At 34.0% G+C, this 22,478-nt stretch overlaps 1 long non-coding RNA gene across 1 annotated transcript; it reads left to right on the forward strand.

Annotated features, from left to right (window-relative positions):
• The first annotated feature begins 18,290 nt into the window (after positions 1–18,290).
• On the forward strand, positions 18,291–20,340 carry LOC141415033 (uncharacterized). The gene is made up of 3 exons (XR_012440054.1): positions 18,291–18,499; positions 19,269–19,354; positions 20,060–20,340. It is a non-coding gene; the product is annotated as an uncharacterized lncRNA (long non-coding RNA).
• Positions 20,341–22,478: the final 2,138 nt, after the last annotated feature.

Below are 22,478 nucleotides of genomic sequence, written 5' to 3' on the forward strand. Positions count from 1 at the left end.
TATGATATTTCTCTGGCACAGAGTTACTTCTATTTTTACTCTCTAATCTTCAATTAAATGACAGTTAATGTTTTAGGTTTAAACTTATAGAAGGAAAAGATAATTATCCTGAAGTTTCAGTCTCAAAGCTAATATTCAAGGAAGATAGAATAAAGCATCATTATTTATTACATCTACATTCTTCTACCCTGCACAACACAGTACTTTTGTGTATTCTTGAAAGGCAAAAAAACCAACCAAACAACAACAAAAAAAACACAGCATGCAGAAAAATTGCTGGATGTATTCAGAATCTGGTTCCCTTGTTTTCCTTATGTGTCTGTGTGACTTTGATTAAAACAGGTTTGAGTTACATTTCTGCAATTATACCTACCATATAAGGTTTTCTAAGAATAATGGAGAAAAAATATCTCTGACATTGTATAATTCCTGGCCTACATTATGTATTAAAGTATAGCATAAAAGCAACAGTAATGTCCCTCCATCAAAAGAGAAAGCAAATAAGCTTGATGCCAGTGGTTCATGCCTATAATCCTAGCTACTTTAGGAGACAGAGATAAGAAGGATTGTGATTCAAAGTCAGCCAGGGCAAATAGTTTGCAAGACTCTGTCTTGAAAAAAATCCCCATCATAAAAATAGGCTGGTAGAGTGGTTCAAGGTGCAGGCCCTGAGTTCAAACCTCAGTGCAGCAAAAAAAGGAAAAGAAAAGAAACTAGATGTCTAAGAACCATACCTCAAATACATGTATATAACAGATGTTTGGAGATAAAGTTATTTTGTGCTATTTTTCCACTGGTAGGGATCAGCCACACCTATTAATTTATCCAGTTTAGCCAAATTATAGATCCTACTTTTCAATTGTAAAAGCTTCATATTGATTTGCATGCTTTATTCTTTTGTGATTAATGAGATTCCATTTCTAAATTGAAATGATATGGACCCGTAAATTGTCAAAGACCATTGGTAACAGGAAACCCTACAGTGTAGTAACTATGCATTGTGAAGGCACTTAATATTACTCTGACCTTTCATATACCTTTATTTTTGAATTTCAGGAAGAAGCCAAAATATATTTATTTAATGTGAGGGCTGTTAGTAGCAGTAGAGGAAAAAATAATCAAATAAGCTAGAAACATAGCTAAGGTTGTCTGGAGGAAACATATTACTCAATAGGCTGAACTTTTCCATTTATTTCAGTTATATACCCAGAGTCTCAATATGGAATATGGAATATCTAGCAGTGATCATATCTTCTGAAGATAATCTGTGCTTACAAGATCAATGGCTAGTACCCAGGCTATCACAAATCAATATGTTCAACTACCAGGAGAGTCCTGAGTTATAGCAAGTAGAACTTTAGCAAATATGAGTGAATATGACTTTTTATCAGAGTGGAAAGAAACAACTGATGAGAGTATATTGTTATCCTCACATTCCTCTGCTGTTCTCTAGTATTTACCAATATGGTGAAGATATAATCTCTTCCCTGAACATATTTATAGTTAACTTTTATGAAGTAGTATATCAACAAATGGAGCTTATGATACATATTGAAAACCCAGGACATAGCAAGTACTGAAGTGGGTCAGTCTTTCTGCATAGGGACCCTTATGTTGAAACATCAGCATATGCAAAAGATTTTTCACTGTGTTTTAAATAAAAGTTCATTTTGTACAGTAAAATTTCACTAGTGCTAAGAATCTCCACCACCTCCAAGACTTTACTATAAAATTTGAATTTCTGCTATTAATACATAGATCAATAGTACTCTACTTGAAGATATATAATCTATTAGTCAGTAATACTAACATAACAAGCAATTTCAAAATCTCAAAGACTTAAAAAAAGCAGCCATTTATTTCTTCTTAGATCATATATTAGTGGCTGTGATATAACTATTGCTTGTGTCTTGTAAGTACAGGATCTAAGAGTAACCCATATTTAGAACACAACATTCCTATAGAACAGGGAACATGAATAAGTGGATGTGGTACATGCCATGTCTATTCACATTTCATTGACTAAAACCAGTCACTTGGACAAGTGACACAGTATCATGGAGATACAAATTTCCCTGGTGAAGATATTAAAAGTCACAAGACAAAATTTGGGAACATTATAAGCCACTTACAGAGGAAATAAAAGGTTAGGAATAATAATATAATTTATAACATACTTTACAGATATTCTTAAAATTTCATTGGTGTAAGCCCTGCCAAAAGTATTCATTTCTGAAAATCACAAATGAGTAAGCAGTATAAGATAAGTTTTTTAAAAATACATTGTAATCAGACTAGGGGATAAAATAGAAACAAAAATCAGTTCACCAAATTAACCTAGATACATTTTACAACTAAATCTCTTTCTATATTTTAAATAAGAAAAAAAAATTCTATTTTATAGGTCTATTAAGAAAGTTAAAATTACATAAGTAAAATTCCAAAATATCTGATATAGAGTACCACATGTATCAATAAATGCTATGTTCCCTCTGGTTTCTTGTATAGTCAGTTAAATGAAAATTCCTAGTCCCCAAAATATTCAGTATAAATCAGATATGCAGTATGTAGTAAATGAAATGGATGTTTTTTATTGGGCTACAACAATGAAGATAAAGCCTGAAATAATAGTTATATGGCCTCGTTTATTTTTCTGAGACCCAAGAGAAAAGGGGGAAGGTAGAACACAACACTAAGAACTGGGTTGTATAGGTTTCATGTCTTATTGTATAACCCAAGTCCTTTTTGTTACTAATAAGCTTAATTGGCTAAGCAATAATTTTTAAAAATTGCATTTGGTATAATACTGATAATATAGAAGACTGAATAAATACTGCACGTAATACTGAATTTAAACTTTTTTCTTTACTTCTGTGGCTCAAAAAAGTTTTTCCTTTCTGTATTCTGAGGCAGAATTTCAAGCAACATTTATTTAGGAGATAGCATTTTTTAAGTGTCTAAAACCAAAATAATAAGACCTGTTCAACTATTCACATTGCCTGAAGGATACATTTAATTTACCCCCAAGCCCCTCTATGTTAACAAATTTTTATGGAAAAGACTCAATTTGACATTTAAAATTATGATCTTGGAAAGTGATAGGTTAAGTTATAATGCAAAGGATTATATGGTTCTTCATGAAAGATAGCAACCACAATGGATTTAACTTCCCTTCAGTTTGACAAAATTTTAGACAGACTTCTTAACCTCTATTTTAATAGAACTGGATGTGGTCATCTTTGCCCATTTGACTGCATCCCAAGCATTCTTTCTTTAGCAGTAGCAAAAACTCCTTCATGGATTGATTTAAATATAGCCCTAAATAACAGCATGAAAATATATTAAAACATCCTTTGAAGATTTAAAATTCCTTGAGTAGAAGACACACAGCAACATGACTGTTAAATTCTTTGAAAAATATCAGATAATAACTGGTCCATAGTACTAATGAAGACAGAGTTTTAGGCCCTGGCCCAAACTCCAGATTTTCCACATGTCAAGTCTGGCCACTCACCCCAACATACCAAATAAAAAGATGGGTAATGGTGAAGGGCAGAGAAAGGAGATTTATTATGTGACATGGACAGTCATGCAAAGAGTCAAAGTAAGAACTTTAGCACATCTTTATCCATCCTAGGGTAGAGACATGAGCTTTAGGTTTAAATTTTTAAAAATTGGGCATGGGAAAAGGTATGCATAATTATTTAAACAGTCCTGGTCAAATTATGGCCTGGTTGATAATTCTTTTAGTCCTGGTTTTGAGTGGAAACCCGGAGAAGTTATCATTGTTGTCATTACTTGAGGGGAGCAGTCAGAATAAGCATGTCATTGTTGCCTGGTATGTGGTCTAACCTATGTGGGGCTTTCTGTTCCTTTGTGGGGTAAGGGGTTTACTTTCCTTTGTACTTCCTTATAAAGGTGTTATCAATCAGTACTGTCCTTCCTGGATTCCAAGGTAATTACAAAGTGACTGCAGAGAACAGTTCAGAGCAAAGGCAGATACGAAGTGGAAACAGAGATGCCAAGATTTTCTCCTGCTTTTAGTTACTTTGTGGGCCCCAGTCAGGAGTCAGCAAAATCAGCAAAATCAGGTTAAGGACCTTTTACACTAACACTTAGTCGGGGTCCTTTGCTTCACATCCCCACAAAAAAACAAACTGTGAAATTGACATAATTTGCTCATAATGACTCTTATTTCATGATGAGGCAGGACAGATAGATAGGATAATAAGGAGATTTAAAAATATTACCTACTAAAAAAACCCAAAAACTAGACTCAGAAGTTAGACCCAGGACATAAACTGAAAAACTGGAGTAGCAGCTCCTCTTCAATTACCTCCTCTTAGATTAAGTTACAAAATAGGGAGCCATAAAGGGACTATGTGTATCTGCTTTCTCCCTGAAATGTTAAGAAACTACAAATTTCTTTTAATGAGTAAAGAGACAGAAAATTGGAAGGCATGTGTGGCAAATGGAAATCCTGAAACTCACTTATAGTCCCTATGTTTTGGATAAGCCTAGATCACATCTCCATGATTATGAATAATAAACAGCAGCTTTATTGGCCATGTTTTGCACAATAGGCCCAACCAGAGTCACCTCTAGCGATTAGGAGTTGCTAGACTGCATGACCACTTGTAGTTCCCCAGTTCAAAAAGTTTAAAAATCTTAGCTAAGAATGACTTTTATGAGTCTTCACTCCCATTTCCTATGTGGTCTCTCTTTTGCAAGATCCCTTGAAATGTTTTTGGTTGCAGATCTTAAATTCCCCTGATTTTTGGTGAAAAACAGAAAGCTGATAAGAGGCCCCTCATTTTTTCCCTTCCTTGGGTAACAATGAAGCAGTCAAATTAAATTTATTTGAAGCCACCCAAATGCTGTTTCACTGACTTGGTGTGTGGGGGAAATAACCCTGAGACGTAAATCCATTTTCCATTTTAGAAAGACAAGGCTTCTGTAATGAAATGGACTGCAGAGAGCAGCGTTATCTTATCATATATTGTCATTGAAATATATTTCCCGGGTGGTTTTGTCCCAAAAAAGTATGAAATTGAGATAGAAAATAAAACAGGTGATACTATAGGCAGAAAGTTGGTGAATAATCACCATCTGAAATGTCTGACTTGCTTAACAAACGGTTGGTTTTCTGATTGATGGGAATTCAGATTATATCTGGAAGTCTCGTGTTTAAAGTGATGATGAGAGTCACTTCAACTTTACCGTTCCAATAGAGGAAGAAATAAGTACATGGAGATAAAGATCTTGCTATTGCTCAGCATACTAAACGAACGGCTCTTATTTGAGAGAAGGACAGAGTGGGAGGTGAGCAAGCATTTCTTGTTTCTACAGAAAATTTGTAAACTCTCTAAAGCTATGGATATTGCTTTGACATTATTGAGGAACTCATTGAGGTTGGAGATATATGCTCAGTGCCAGTGTATATTTTGCTTATTCAAAGTACAAATAAATAAATAAACAAATAAATAACATTTCCAAATTTTCCTAATAGCACACATCTGTGTGTGTATGTTTCTTTAAAAGGGTATGTGATTTTATTGCTTTCTAGCTTTTCAAAAATGGAAGCTATTAAGTGTAGTACTAGTGAAGTACTATTGTCTATGAGAAGAGGATCTACAGAAATAAAATAACTTGTTTTTAATCTTCTAGTGACAATGACATAAAAGGAAATGCTATCTTTTAATAAATCTAACATCTAGACCTCCAATTATGTATATACTTGCCTATCGTAGCTCTACCATATACCTAGCATTGTCATAGGAATATAGAGACTTCTTGGCTGTCACAGTGATGCCTAGCTAATTTCAGTAGGGGAATTGTAAAATCCAAACACATTCATACAAAAAGAGCTTAGAATTCAACTTATAATGTATTTTTGCCTATCTTTTACAACAGTAAAATTCAGAGACCTACTACATCTCAATGAATATTGTGCTCATATTCCAAAATAAGATAGAATGAGAGTAGAATGACTCAGAGGAATGTGGATCCACTTTGCAGAAGCAAAGCCAACTTAGACTTTCTGTTATAAGCACAAGGACTGGGTAAACTCTCTCTGGAAAAACATCTATACCAAGTCTTCTATCATTCAATTTCCAAGTGAAAAATCACATCACTTTTAACAAGGGAAAGAAAACAAAATTATAAGAGACTTTATTAGTCTTTATACTTACTTTGTATTGGTTTGTGAAAATTAAATTGCTAGTTATTAACTTTCCTTTTAGAAACCCAAGGATGAACAGCTTTTAGATACCCTAAAGTGAGAAGAGAAATTGTGATTAATCTGTCATCCTTATTATATTAAAAATAAGACTGTATTATCTCAAGAGAATTGGCAGTAATCAGCTTGTTTTTACAAAACTTGACCTTTAAAAATTATTTTTTGAATCCTCCTTTAAAAGCATCATATCTCCTTGAACCTCACCCATAGAGGTAAAGGAATTAATTAGGGCAATCACTGAAGGGAATCTTAAGTAGAAAAACAACAAAAACATCTTTTAAAATCCAAAGGAAAACATACTAAAACAAACAAAAATATGACTGATATTTCTCTCAAGAAACTGACTAGTTCATTTGTTGCCTGATTAAAACATCATTTTCATTAATTTGAGACAAATTGAGTCAGAAATATCTGATCTCAAAATAAAATGAAACATCTATGTTTGCATGTACTCCTATTGCTAGCAAGATGGGATCACAAATGATGATAAGCCATACTACATGACTGTTGTAATAATCCTTCTGAGCACCCGTTCTGACGAATACAGCCATGAGACAGGTATCTTGCACACAACTTGTGTTGTATATTTATTCAGCTATGTATAAAATAGTTCCAGACATTAAGGACGTAAAGATGAATCTAATGGACAAAGTCCCTAACCTCTTGGATAAAATGTAACTCTACCCCATCTTTGTTCATCATACTGGAAAGTATTCAATGAGATTGGTACCTCCATCAAAAACAACTATTTGTGGACTACTCAATGGTTGATATAGTGGTCCATTGTGGAAATTCTGCTCACTCCAGCAACCTTATATCATTTTCTAGTTAACAGAGAAAATTAGATACTCCTTCTCTGTGAGGTTATATGCCCAGTTGGCAGAGCACCTTAGAATTAGGCACATAAAAAGAAACCATGTGCCATATTCATTGTCGTTTAGAGTCATTGGATCTGTTGATCTAAATACTAACTCTTTTTCTTAGCTTGGAAATGTTACAAGATGTCAAGAATGTGGAAATAATGCAAATGAGAGATTCTTAAACTCTAAGCTTTAATAATTTGTAGAAATTTCAAATGAGAGATGTATATGTAGAGAATGAAAATAATAAGTACATTATGAGTCAGAGAGGGAAAGTGATATGGAGGTCAGAAGTGAGAATTCTGCTTGTGATGATCTAGGAAAGTAGAAAGAAGAAAGTAGATCTAGTTAGATCTTATTGTGGAAATATTCCAGGCAGAGGAAAAATATAACAGTTAAAAAAACACAAGTTTCTCAAGAGTAAATTGTATGTGACTGAGTCTTTGGAAAACAAGAGTAGACAGTTAAGATGAGGATATATTCAGAAGAATTTTTCTTGATTATTATAATGTGTTTTTAATAGCAACCTTTATTGAGATAAACCTCACATGATACACCAGTCACTCATTTCAAGAGTACAAATCAATGGTTTTTATTACAGTCACAATTGTACAGTCTTCACAGTTGTAGAATTTTTCTTCATTCCTAAAATAAACTTTAACTTAATCAGTCTCTTCCCACTTACCAATTACCCATTCTGCCTTTAAACATAAGCAACCCAAATCTCTTTGTCTGGGCAGATTTGCATATTCTAGAAATTTGATATGAATGTACTCATACATTAGGTGGCCTCTAGTGCTCTGCTTTTTTCACTTGTCAAGACAGTTTTACGGTTTATCCATGTTATAACATGTTACCAGCACTTCATTGGATCTGATATTCAATTTTGCTGAATATTTCATTTTATTTATATGCTGTATTTTATTTACTCATTTTCCAGTTGAGGGACATTTGGTTGTTTCTGCTTTTTAGCTGTCATGTGTAGCATTTCTATGGCATTTGTGAATAAGTTGTAGGGACAGATGTTTTCCTTATTCTTGGATGAATATTTGGGAGTGGAATTGATGGATCATGTGGCAAATCTAGGTTTAAACTGTTGAGGACATGTCAGATATCCAAGGTGGTTCTGCCATTGTACATTTCAATCAGTAATGTATGTGAATTGAAATTTTTCCACATCCACAACAACACTTTTAACAAGTGTGTTTTTTTCTCATTCAAGAATAGTATTACATTGTGTTTGAATTTTCATTTCTTTAATGATTAATGATTTTGAACATCTTTTCGTGCACTTACTGGCCATTTGCTCATTGTCCTCAGAGAATCATCTCTTCAGATCCTATATTCATTTTAAAGATGACTCATATATCATTCATTACAGAGGTGTAAGAGATTATTATACATCTTGAGTACTGGTCTCTTATTAGATATATTAGTGACAAATATTTTTCATTTTCTGGATGATATTCTTCTTCTGTTTCTTCTTTTTTGCAGCACTGGGGTTTGAACTCAGAGCCTACACTTTGAGCCACTCCACCACCCCTTTTTTGTGATGTTTTTTTCAAGATACAGTCTCAAAACTATTTGCCAAGGCTGTCTTTGAACAACGATCCTTCTAATCTCTGCCTCCTGACTAGCTAGGATTACAGATGTGAGCTGCCAGCTCTGGCTTTTGGATGATGTTGTGTGAAGCACAAAAGTTTTTAATTTTAATATTACCCAATGCATCAATTTCTTTTGTTACTTTTGCTTTGGGTGTCATATTTAAGAAATTTTCTAACCAAAGATTATGAAGAAATACTTGTATTTTTGTTCTAAGAATTATTTGTGTTTAGTTCTCACATATAAGTCTATTTCCAGTAATTTTTAAATATGGCTTGGGATTACCAATATAAATTTATTCTTTTTCAGAAAGATAAATATCATCCCTGTACCACAAGTTGAAAAGATTATTTTTCCCCATTGGTACTCTTGTGGAAAGTTAGTTAACCAATTAGTGTGAATGCTAATTTTAATTTAATTAATCTGTATTTTGATTCCTATGCTAGAACCATGCTTTATCTTTGAAGTTTGAAATTAGAGGTTAGAAATCATCTAACTTTGTTTTTTGTTTCTTTTCTTTTTAAGATAAGTTTTGATGATTTCTTATCTTTCACATTTGGTTTTAGGATCAACTCAATTTCTTCAGAAACACAGAGGGTGATTTGATTGTATTCTGTGCATCATCTTGAAGTGTATGACTATTTTACCAATATTAAATCTTCCCATCCATGAACAGAGGATAACTTTCCATTTATTTCCATCTCTGACTTTTTTCTGTAATTTTCTGTATGTTTCAGAATACAAGTTTTGTACTTTTATGGCTAAATTCATTCTTAACCTTATTTTCTTTTGTGCTATTTTAAATGGAATTGCTTTTCTTAAGTTACTTATGGGTAGTTCATTGCTCGTATGTAAACAGACAATTGGTTTTTGTACTTTATACCCTGCCACATCTAATTCTTATTAATTCTAATAATATTTAGTGGACTACTTAGTATGTTTTATCTCCTAGATTATGTCACATACTATCATAGAGAACTTACTTCTTTATTACCAATTTAGATGCCTTTTATTTATTTGCCTTGACAAATTACACTAGCTAGATCCTCCAGTATAGTGTTAAAGAAAGAAAAGTGGCTAGAGCAGACTTTATTGATTTGTTCTTCATTTCAGAGGGGAGAGCTCTAAGCCTTTCATTACTGAGCATTATGTTTTTTACTATGGTTCTTCACACATCTTATTTATAGTTTAAGAATGTCTCCTTCTAGTCCTAGACTTTGAATGCATTTCTCTCTCTCTCTCTCTCTCCCCTATTTATCTATATGTGTGTTTAATGAATGAGTATTGGCTTTTTCAAACATGTTTTCTCTTTTTATTGAGATGATCACATGGTTTTTACCCTTATCCTATATACAAGGCATATTACATTGAATGTTAACTAGACTCTGTATTCCTAAGATAAACTCCAGTTGTGTAACCAAATTTATATAATGATAGATCCATATTCTACTATTTTATTTGTAAGGTCTATATGCTTCTTGTGATGTCTTTGGTTTGGGTATCAAAGTAATAGTAGCTTCATAGAATGTAATAGGACATGTTTCCTTTGTTAATATTTGTTATTAATTCTTTCTAAAATATTTGTGAGAACTCATCACTGATGCTGAGACTTTCTTTGTAGAAAAGCTTTTAAGTTACTAATTCTGTTTCTTTACATGTTGCTGGCATATTTATCTTTGGTTTTCTTCCTCAATTTTAGTATTTTCTTCCTCAGGATTTGTCAATTCTATTCAAATTATTTAACTCATCGGAATAAAATTGTTCATAGTTTTCCCTTATCTGTGATGTTAGTAGTGATGACTCCTCTTTTATTCTTGATTATAATAATAGTCCTCCCCCATTTTTTGACTTGTTTGATCTATCTAAAGATATGTCAACTGTGTTGATCTCTTCAAAGAATCAACTTCTGATTTATTTTCTCTATTGATTTTCAATTCTCTGCTTCACTGATTTCTGCCTTAATCTTTATGATTTCATTTCTTCTGTTTGCTCTTGTTTTTCTTCTTTCTATGTTAAAGTAGAAGATTAACTTACTAATTTGTGATTTATTTTTAAATCATAGTCAAAATAACTAGAAATTTCCTTTAAGTATTATTTTAGCTGCACCCAATAAATTGTAGCATATTGTGTTTTATTTTCATACTTCTCAAGTTATATTCATATTATTTTGTAATTTCCTTCTTTCATCCTTTTTCTGCTACTGATTCCTAGTTTCAATAGATGTTAGAACAATGAAGTAATTCTAGAACCTACTTTGTAGGCTTCAATCTCTTTAAATTTATTGAGGTTTATTATATGGCCTCATTTATAGTATACACTGAGAATGCTCCATGTACACTCAACAAGAAAGTGTAAATTGCTGTTGTTGAGCTGGATGTTCTTTCTATAGAAGTCCAGGTAAAGATGGTTTACACTGCTGTTTAAATCTTCATTTCCTTGTTGTTCTTTAAACTCAGTCTCTTTTTTTTTCTTAAAAGTGTGGTACTGAAGTCCCAAACGTTATTGTTGAGTTTTCTACTTTTCACTTCAATAATGCTGGATTTTGCTCCATAAATTTTGGTGTTATCTTTTAGATGCATGTTTCCAAGTGTTTTATCTTTTTCATTTACTGATAACTTTTATCAATATAAAAGATCCTGCTTTTTCAGAGCAACAGTTTGGTTTTTTTTTTTTAACTTTTTTTTTTAAGTATTAGGTTTTGAATTTAGGGTCTTACTAGGCAGATGCTCTACACAGCCACTTTGTTTGTTTGTTTTTATAGAAAGTCTTGCACTTTTTGCTGGGGACTGACCTGAGACTGTGGCCCTCTTTTCTTTACCTCCTGAATAGCTTGGATTTTAGACATATATTACCATGCTCAGCTTATTTTGTTGAGAGGAGATCTTGCTAACATTTGCCTGGGCTGGCCTGTAACCATGTTGATCCCAGTCTCTGCCTCCTGAGTAACTAGAATTATATATGCAAGTCACCACACCTAGTCATAAAATTTTTAAATCTCAAACTCCATTTTGTCTGCATTCTACCTTTCATATGGTTATTATCTGCATTTTATCTTTTCCAATCCTTTTATTTATAACTTATTTGTATATATGAACCTAAACTGTGTCTCCATGAAGTTGTGTCTTTTTATATATGTTGTTTAACTCATTCACATTTAATTTTGATGTTAATATGGCTGGCGTTGCCTGCCAGTCTTATTTCAGTTTTATTTCTATCTTATGTTTTTTAATTCTATTATTCCTTTATTACTTTTTCTTTCATTAAGTGAATCCTGCATGACATATTGATAGCTTTCTTAAACAAATTTGAGTTAAGTTCTGCCTAATCCTTCAATAGATTTTTGTGGCTATGTTACAGTTCCTTGTTTAGGTCAAGAATTTGCTAACCAAAATTACCAAAAGAATATATTAATTATGAAGGAATATGTAAATAAATCCATAAGAGTTGAGTCAAAATAATACATGATTCGAAAGTCACTATTCAAAAATCCATTTCACATAAGATTTTACATAAAATTCATCACCTATATTTAACAATATTTGTTGTAGCAACAAATTTTACTACTTTCCCCATTGTCATAGAAATACATCTATTATGAAAATAAAAACATAATCATCATGCAAAATAAATATCTAGTAGTTACAGTGATTGTAATTTTAAATAATTATGATGCTTAGAGTCACTTGTGTATAATGAAAGATACAGCTTTATCCAGTTCAAATTTGTTGTGTGCACCTTGCATTTGGACTAATTTAGAGAGATGTCACAATTATAGTGTGATTCCATGAATATTTACTTTGTCCCTAAGTCCACAGATCAATTACTTAGTCTCAAAGGCTACAACCTCATTTTTACTTTATGTATGAAAAGAAGTGCGAACTCAGTTTCTAAGAATAAAAGTAAATGGTTTTTCAAGCATTTAATTCTTGTTATAACAAAATTTTGATGGATGTTTTCCACATATGAAAACATGCAAACAGTGTGTTTGCATGAGACAGAAAGATTTCTCTTCTTTCAATTGCTTATACTGAAACACTTAGAAAATGAAGCCTTTTGAATTACTATTATCCCTACCATTTTGGTAATGAGATTAGGAATTCACCTGTAATGTGTCCGCAATTGATGTAATGAAAACTGGTGAGTTAACTAGCTGCTATTTTAAAGTCAAATTCTATTCATAAGCTACACAAATAAAATGTCACCTGAAATTTGATAAGTGGCAGATATTTATTCAGAAAAATAAAGTAAAAGTAATTGCATTATGCACTGTAGACTTTAAATGGAAGAAAATCTCTTCAAGAATTTAACATTTTACAATGTGATGCTTTTAATTAACATGTTTTCCTGTATCAGTTCATTATTAATTGCAGATTTGCTAATCAAAATCAAATTTAACATATTGCAGTATATAATATTTAGAGTAATTGATCAATTTTAAACCTTTTCTTTCTTTATCTGTTTTTAGTTTTTTAATTGTACATTTATACATATGTGCAGACATTGTTTGGGCCATCTCTCTCCCTGGACCCCCCTACCCTCACCCCTGCCCTCCACCCCACTCACTTCTAGGCAGAACCTGTTCTGCCCTCTTCTTCTCCAATATTGTTGAAGAGAAAATATAAGAGATAATAAGAAAGACAAAGCATTTTTGCTAGTTTAAGATAAAGATAGCTATACAGAAAGATTCCTAGCATTGCTCCATCCACAGGTTGTATTACAACCTGAATTGATTCATCTCTAACAGATCTCTTCACTACTTCCTGGTCACCTTCCATAGTGGCCTCTGTCAGTTTAAGATTACTCTATTCATTTCTCTACAGTGAGCACATCAAACACTTTCAAGTTTTGGGTTTCCTACCTTACCCTAGTTCTCCTGTAGGTGTTATCCCCTTACCATGTGACCCCAATACTCAATAATGTTACTGCATTTGTTTTAGGTCTGAAGTCCACAAATGAGGGAGAACATATGGCTTTTGGCCTTCTGAGATTGGCTAACTTCACTTAAGATGATATTCTCCAGTTCTGTTCATTTAGTTGTGAATGACAAAATTTCATTCTTCTTTGTGGCTGAAAAAATTCCATTGCACATAAATACCACATTTTCTTAATTCATTTGTCGGTAGTGGGGCATCTTGGCTGTTTCCCTAGCTTGGTTATTGTGAATAGTGCTGCAATAAACATGTGTGTGCATGGGCCTTTGGAATAACCTGAGTTACATTCTTTGGGTATATCCCTAGGAGTGGGATTTCTGGATCATATGGCAGTTCTATGTTTAGTTTTTTAAGAAACCTCCATATTGTTTTCAAAGTGGTTGTACAAGCTTACATTCCCACCAAAGTGTATGAAGTTTCCTTTTTCCCCTGCATCCTTGCCAATGTTACTTGTTGCTGGTATTTTTGATGATACCTATTTAGCAGGAGTGAGGGGGACTCTTAGTGTGGTTTTGATTTGCTTTTCCTCTACGGCCAGGGATGGTATGCATTTTTTTCATGTGTTTTTTTTCCATTTGGATTTCTTCCTTTGAAAAATTTCTGTTTACTTCAGTTGCCCATTTCTTTATTGGTTCATTGATTTGGGGGGAGTTTAGTTTTTTGGGCTCCCTGTATATTCTGGTTATCAGTCCTTTGTCTGATATATAGTCAGCAAATATTTTCTCCCACTCTGTGGGTGGCCTTTTCAGTTTAGAAACCATTTCTGTTGTGCAGAAGTTTTTTAATTTCATGTAGTCCCATTTGTCCATATTTTCTCTTAGTTGCTTGCTGCTGGAGTTCTACTGAGGAATTTTTTGCATATATCTATTGCTTCCAGAGTATTCCCTGCTCTTTCTTATACTAACATCAGAGTTGGGTTTGATATTAAAGACCTTAATCCACTTTGAGTTGATACTAGTACAGGGTGATGGACGTGGATCTAGTTTCAGTTTTCTGCAGGCAGATAACCACTTTTCCCAGCAACATTTGTTGAAAAGGCTGTCTGTTCTCCATCGTAAGTTTTTGGTACCTTTGTCAAAAGTAAGGGGGCAAGGCTGGGAACATGACTGAAGTGGTAGAGTGCCTGCCTAGCAAGTGCAAGGCCCTGAGTTCAAACCCAGTACCACCACAAAAAAAATAAATAAATAAAAGGTTGGGCATAGCTGTGTGGGTTCATATCTGGGTCCTTTATTCTATTCCACTGGTTTCCATATCTGTTTTTATGCCAGTACCATGTGTTTTTATTGCATTGGCTCTGTAATATAATTTGAAGTCATGTATTGTGATAGCTCCAACATTGCTCTTTGTGCTGAGTATTGCCTTGACTATTCGTGGTCTCCTGTGTTTCCAAATGAACTTTAGGTATAAGCCAGTTTATACTGGCTTCATAGAATGAGTTAGGCCATATTCTTTCCCATTCTATTTCATGGAAAAGTTTAAGGAGAATTGGTATTAGATATTCTTTAAAGGTCTGATAGAATTCAGCAGAGAATTCGCAGGTCCTGGACTTTTCTTTTTTGGGAGACTCTTTTTTACTGTTTCAATTTCATTTTGTGTTGTAGTTCTGTCTAGGTGGTTAATATACTCTTGGTTCAGTTTTGGATGGTCATAAGTATCTAGAAATTTGCCCATTTCTTAAAGATTTTCAAATTTATTGGTATATAAGTTCTCAAAGTAGTCTCTGATCATTTTCTGGATTTCCTTAGTGTTTGTTGTTATCTGCTCTTTGGTGTTTCTGATTTTGCTGATTTGGATCTTTTCCCTCCTTGTTTTAGTCAGATTTGCCAGGGGTTTGTCAATTTTGTTTATGTTTTCAAAGAACCAGCTTTTGTTTCATTGATTCTTTGTATAGTTTTTTGGGTCTTGATTTCATTAATTTTGGCCCTTATTTTTAGGATTATTCTCTTTCTGCTTGATTTGGGTTTTGCTTCTCCTTCTTTTTCTAGGAGTTTGAGATCCAGCATTAGGTCATTCATTTGAGATCTTTCCGTCCTTTTAATATATGCACTCATGGCTATAAATATTCCTCTTAGGATGCTTTTGTTGTGTACCCTAGGTTCTGGTAGGTGTTTTCATTTTCATTAACTTCCAGGAAACTTTTAATTTCCTCTTTTATTTCATCTATGACCCACTGATCATTGAGCAATGTGCTATTCATCTTCCAACTGTTTGTGTATTTTCTGCTGTTGTTATTGCTCCATCTATTTTGAATGATAGTTTTGCTGTGTAGAGTATCCTAGGATTGAAGTTATTTTCATTCAGTGCCTAAAATACCTCACTCCATGCCCTTCTTGTTTTTAAGGTTTCCATTGAGAAATCTGCTTTGATTTTGATGGGTTTACCTTTATATGTTATTTGTTTTTCCTCTTTTGCAGCCTTCAGCATTCTTTCTCTATTCTCTGTGCTTGTTGTTTTAATGATAATACGCCCTGGGGAGGTTTTATTTTGGTCAAGTCTGCTTTGTATCCTATAGGCTTCCTGTACCAGAATGGGCAAAACTTTCTCAAGATTTGGGAAATTTTCTGTTATTATTTTATTGAATATATTATGAATCCCTTTTGCTTAGACATCTCCTTCTTCAACACACATGACTCTCAGGTTTGTTTTTGATGTCAGTGAGTTCTTGCATATTCCTTTCATAGCTCTTGAGTTGTTTGACTAACATTTTTTTCAGTTTTTTCTTTAATTTCTATTTTATCTTCAAGTTCTGAGTTCTAGTCTGCTGGAGTGGCCTTCCACTGTGTTTTGTGTTTCTGTTTAATTCTTTTTTCTGAGGTTCTCCATATCTTTTGTCACCTCCTCTTTAATATTTTTTATTTTCATCTTTAATTCATTTTTCTATTTATAGTGTCCTTTGTGCCACTTTGGTGTTTTGTTAGGGAGCCTCTGAATTCATTTATTTGTTTCTGTGTCTTCTCATGTTCTTTATTTTTGGTGTCTTGAAATTTCTTTAGTGCACCTTGTATATTTTGGTTAACCATGTCGAGTATCTTCTTAATGAAATTTTCAGTTTTTTCTTGCAAGATTCTTTGAGGGTGTTTTTATGAGCATCACTGGGTTCCTTACTGTTATTTATCATTGTTTTGTTGGGGTCAGGAACTGGGTATCCATTTTCTTCATTTCCATTTGAATCTTGTGTTGAAATATTTTTTTGAGGAGAGTGATTTCCATCCCTTCTTATTCTTCCAACCACTCCACTTGTGTGTGTGTTCTTGATAGGCTAGTTGGTGGTTTTAGTCACCAGTTTTCTTTCCCTTGATTTAATTTTTGTGTTGTGACTGTCTTGATTGTTAGCTAGGTTGGTGTGCTATTTCTGTCCCTTGCCTGGAGCTGTAATTTAGCAATAACTAATTTGCCATTTCAAAGCCCAACCAGTTGTTCAAATATTATGTAGAAGACCCCTTTGTAGTATTATCTATAAACAATGGGAGTTGGGGGGCTACCATTTGTTAAGCTAGCTATAAAAATTTGGGGAATTGGTTAGGGTAGCACTAAAAGACGAGGTGGGACATTGGGTGGGTGAGAGGTGGAAGCAATGTGGGTGCTGTTGGGTTTTGTGGGCCTTGTGTGTGTTTAGTTGTATTTCTCTTGTAGTTTAGGGTACTTGTGTCAGGGATTGCAGGGGGTTGGTGGTGTGTAAATTTGGTACAGTAGGTTAGTCAGCAAGTGGCTAGTGTGTAGGAGGGAGGGGTAGTGTGTTGACAGGTTGGAGGATGTTGGGAGGGGGAGGTGAAGGCAGAGGAAAAGAGTTGATGAGAAGAGGCAGAAAGAGTATGTGGAAAAGAGAACAATGGATTGTAGCACAGGAGAAAGAGGAGAGTGAAGGGGATGAGAATAGGGATGAGGAGATTGTGATGGTGAAGTTGATAGTATATAAAGAAAAAATGAAAACAGGAATAAAAATGGAATTAAAAAACCCATAGTAATATAACAAAAAAAAAACCAGAAAGAAAAAAAAAACAACATGTTCAGGGACAATAGAGTTTTAGTCTTAGTTTAAGTTCAGGAGATATTCCTCTGGAATAAAGTCCTGGTATTGACATATAAGCAGAAGCTCTGATATGGTCTCACCAGGTGACTGGCTTCTGAGTAGTGTTTTGCTATTTTGTCAACCAGTTTAATTGAATTTGTGAGTGAGGTAGGTTTGCCAGATCATGCAGAGTGGTCAGAGTTATTGTTTTCCCCAGCTAACAGCTGTGTTATCCTTCAGCTGTAGCTGTTTGGTCAGCTCTTCCCTCAATGAGATGGGGCAGTTCAGTTTTGAATGCTCTCCTCTGGTTGAGATCAGCTCTGTGATCCACTACCTGCACTGCTTTGAAGGGTGACTTATCACCTGCGCACTATCAGCCTTTGCTTCCTTTCCTGTGTTTATTTACTGAGAGTTTGGCACTGAGAGTTTAGTTCTTTGTCCCACCTGCTTTCTCTGGGGCAGGTCCAGCATTCCACCCACTCTGTCTGCTGTCTGTGCTAGATTACAATTCACTGTTTGTTCTTTCAGTTTTGTGGGTGGTAGGGAGGATGAGACTGCCTAGGGGCTGCGCTGGTTTATGTTCCCAGGAGTGAATGGGAAATCCCACGTGGTGTGTGGTGCTCACCTGTCTGTTCTTCCAATTGACATGCAGGCAGGTTTGGAGGGGGCAGCAGGGAGAAATGGTGCCAACTTTTCTCAGTACAGTGTGGCATGGGGAGGCTTTCCACAGGCTAGGGGTTCAGGATATCACAGAGTTTGATTCTGGTTGATGCTCTATTTCCACTTGATGGAGGAAGGAGAAGAGAAGGAAAGAAAAAAAGGAGAGAGAAATCGCCATGGAGTAGCAAGTTTTCCCCAGGTCTGGATCTGCTTTGCTGGCTGTGCTGCAGGTCATAGTTGTTAGGTGCAATTAGAGAGAGATTTAAGAGTCAGTCTTTGAATTTTTTTCTGCACATAATGTGATGGCAGTTGTTATTTTGTCTAGAAACAGTGAGAATTACCCAAATGTGGCTATAATGTCTTAGGGAGGTTTGTGGAGTTATGAAGCTTAGGTTTTCTGCTTCTGTACCCTAGTTGCCATCTTGGATCCCCTACAATCTTTCTTAAATTAATATTAGTCTATTTTGGTAGAAATTATTTTTAATGTTATTCATTAAAATACAGGAATTTTAAGACTATGCCTAGATATTTTCTTATTAAATTTATTCCTTACATTCTGCTTTTCTTTCTATATTTTAAATGGAATCTTGCTGCCACTGTATTTTACAACAGCTTATGATTTTATATAAAATGCTTTATTTTTGTATGTGAGTTGTTTTGGCAATCACCTTATTAAATGCTGTTAATGATTTCAAATAGGTTCTGTTTTTGAATTGAATTTTTTAGGCATGCAGTAAGACCTGTAGTGAATAGATATACTTATTCCCTATTAATTATATTTATGTCTTTTATTTTAATTTCTTAACTTTGTACATTAACTAAATCTTCCTGAAAGAAATGTTACTGGTAGTAATAGAAGCTTCCTTGTCTTCTTTCTAATTTATTGGGAATTATTTGGTATTCTATCATACATCAAGAATGAAGACATTGTCTTCTAATTACGTTCATTTAATGTTCATTATTTCAAGTGGTGACACCATTGATATCTAAGAGTCTGGGATGGAAGAAACATTGAAGAACAATAACATGGACTGGCATATGGTGGTCATATGAGGTAAGTGGTAAGGTAACAAAAGCAAAGAGCAAATGTATTTGATTGACAAATTTGAGAAAAATACAGGATAAAACATGAAATAAGCTTGTTTTTGAAACATGAACAGATTATCAACAGGTGAAGAAAATAGTATAAAATACTTTAGGTCACAGAAAGGTTGAAAACAAAAAACCAAAGGAGTTGAAACTCGTGCTAAGTTTTATGCATCTGGAAGTTATGTAGTAAATAATGAGAGAGGAAACTACAACCTTATAACAGCAAGATTTTAGAATATTTTGAAACCATGTTAGAGTTAGACATCATTCTGTTAGTACCAGGATGTTTATATGGTGTTTTTCACCTGTTGTATATGAAAATGCTTTTGATTTTGGAAGGTTTTTGTGGCAACATTGTGGTGAGACATGGGAGGCAAAGAGTCAGAGCCAGTATTACTGGCAGAGGGAAGTGGAGATGGAAAAGGTGACACAAAGCATGTTTTAGAAGCAGATTCATGAGCACTTAGCAGTCCCCCTTCCCTCATCTTTCTTCCTTACCTGCCTCACCAGCAGTGCTCTCATCTTTCCTCTAAAGTCATACTAAAGAAAAACCTCCCTAAGGCACAGATTTGATTTTGTGATTCTCCTACTTGAAACTGCCAATGTTCCTCCTCCATAATTGAAAGAAAAATTAACCTCACTTTTTTTTAATCATACTGTATTTATGCAGGCTGGTCTCAAACTCATGATCTTCCTGTTTCCACCTCCTGAGTTGCTGAGATTACAGATATGTATCACTATGCCGAATTTATCACCACTTCTCAACTTGGTGTTCAAGAACCAGAGTGATCCAGCCCTACTCCCTTGCTAGTTGTAATGTCATTTCTCAATTTATCCGATGTATGTTTAGGTAAAAGTAGCCTCTCTTTGGTCCAAAGTTATTTTGTTTGCTATGTTGTTTTGCCATTGCTCTGCTCAATAAAGTCTGACTAATATCTAAAATCTCAATCCAACTATTATCTCTTTACGAAAGGTTGTAGTTTGTATTTGCAATGCCCTCCACTCCCAGTTTGCTCCTTAGTGACCATAAGGATAACGGGTCTCCTCTACCATGTAATTCACCAAGAAGAAATGTGCTTCCCAGAACCAAAGCAACAGCTCAACGTGTTGATGAATGGAAACCTTAGAAATCTTGAATCAAATTAAACCTTTCCTCCTTTTAGGTTCTCTAGCCCAGGTATTTTGTCACAGTGATGGAAAACTGACTAACACACTTTCATCCATTTTCATAAAATCCCAATGAATTTCTATTATTAATAGCCCATTTTCACATAAGAAAAACAAGAAAAAACTTAGAGGTGTTTGAAAAATTACCAAAATTATACCACTAACATGAGACAACTTTTTTTTTCACTTAAAGTCCATGTTCTTAAGCATTAAATTATACCGAAATCTTACTACAATTGTGCCAGAAAAAAGGAATAGTATAGAAACCTTCCCAGAAATTAACTAGTTCTTATCCATAGTTCTGGTTATTAGGAAATACTTCAAACATCCCCCAGCTGACATACAAGATCACATCACAGAATCAGGATTCAAAATTTTTCATTATTCTAATGCATGTTCTCATTTAAACATAGTATGTGTCAATGTTATGCTTTACATCCATTTTCTCATAACCCAAATTCTGTAAAATTTGTATTAATTTCCAAATTAGTTTCCAAATTTATTCCAAATTAATTTCCAAATGACTATAATGAAATTTAGGTATCACTATTTCATTTTACAAAGATAAGCAAGAAGAGTCATAATAAGAGAGATCTTCAGCAAAGAGTCTGATGAAAAAAAGCAAAAAATAAATTATTCCAGGGAGAGTCTTCAGTGATCACTCCCCACTGTGTTGCACAAAGAAGTGTCCCTCTGTGTGTAATATTTTAGCTGGGTCTGAAAAGTTCATTTCAAAGAGAAACAAATTTACAAAAGCAGATACAGACATTGGGAAAGTGCTAATATATCATGTAATTAGCTGCCCATGAAATGGTATTGTCAGAGGTAAATAAAGCTGGAAAATAGAATCTGTATTGCTTTTTAATTAATTATAATCTTTCTTTTCAGTTATTTATTTTTTTAAACAAAAAAATTCAAAATTTTTCAGATTTGACATTTATCAAATCTGAAACATTATTCTTAGTTTTAATTTATTCAATACCATTTCCCTCTAAAATATCTTTCCTTATGGATGTTAAATTATCAAAATATGATGGAATATTAATATTGAGTCCCCAATGTCTTCTACCTCAGTCCTTCTCCTTTTAACTCTGAGTTGATCAATTTGGAAAATAATGTTATAAAATCATCAAAATGATTATAAAATTTTCTCAAACTTTTAGGAAAAATGAGTTAATTCATATTATTTGTAATATAGATAGGTAGATCTATATCTATCTATCTATCTATTTCTCTATCATCTTTCTACCAAGAGAATAGCCTGGGGATAGCATTTTCCCTGAATTACTAACAAGAAATATAAGCTTGATGAGTTGAATACATAATTGAATAAAGAATATATTTAATATTAAATTGATTAATGGTACTGTTATATAATAAGAAATACATACGATTTTAATCCTTGTTTCCTGGCACAGAGCTCCTAAAACCTTGGAATTTCTTAAATGATAGGAATGCCTTTTATTATGCACTCTTCAATCACACCAGAGTTTATGCTAATGAGGTGACTAAGAATGGGACACCTAGGTAGTCTCAGGATGGGGCCAATCTACATAAAGATCAAATGATTCCAGGATTAAAATTTTCAGAACCACCCAGGGAAGAAGGAAGTGGCTAGCGATAATGTCGTATAGAAACTCTTGAACTACAAAAATTTGATGGGGTTCCAGGTTGGTGAACATATTTAGGTATGTTCACCTAAAGTCCAATATCTTGAAAGGAATATGAGGTCTCAGCGGGCCCCAACCCCCTTGTTGGAGAAACCAGTACCAAACATCCCATGTAGATAAGATAAGCAATGAGGCAGGGCTCAGTTAGGGCATATAGAATGTGAGGAATGCAAGATGTGAGATACGAGCAAGATGTGAGATACGAGCAAGATGTGAGGTACGAGCAAGATGTGAAGTACATGCAGGATGTGC

The sequence above is a fragment of the Castor canadensis genome, chromosome 12, assembly GCF_047511655.1.
Source record: "Castor canadensis chromosome 12, mCasCan1.hap1v2, whole genome shotgun sequence".
NCBI lineage: Eukaryota > Metazoa > Chordata > Mammalia > Rodentia > Castoridae > Castor > Castor canadensis.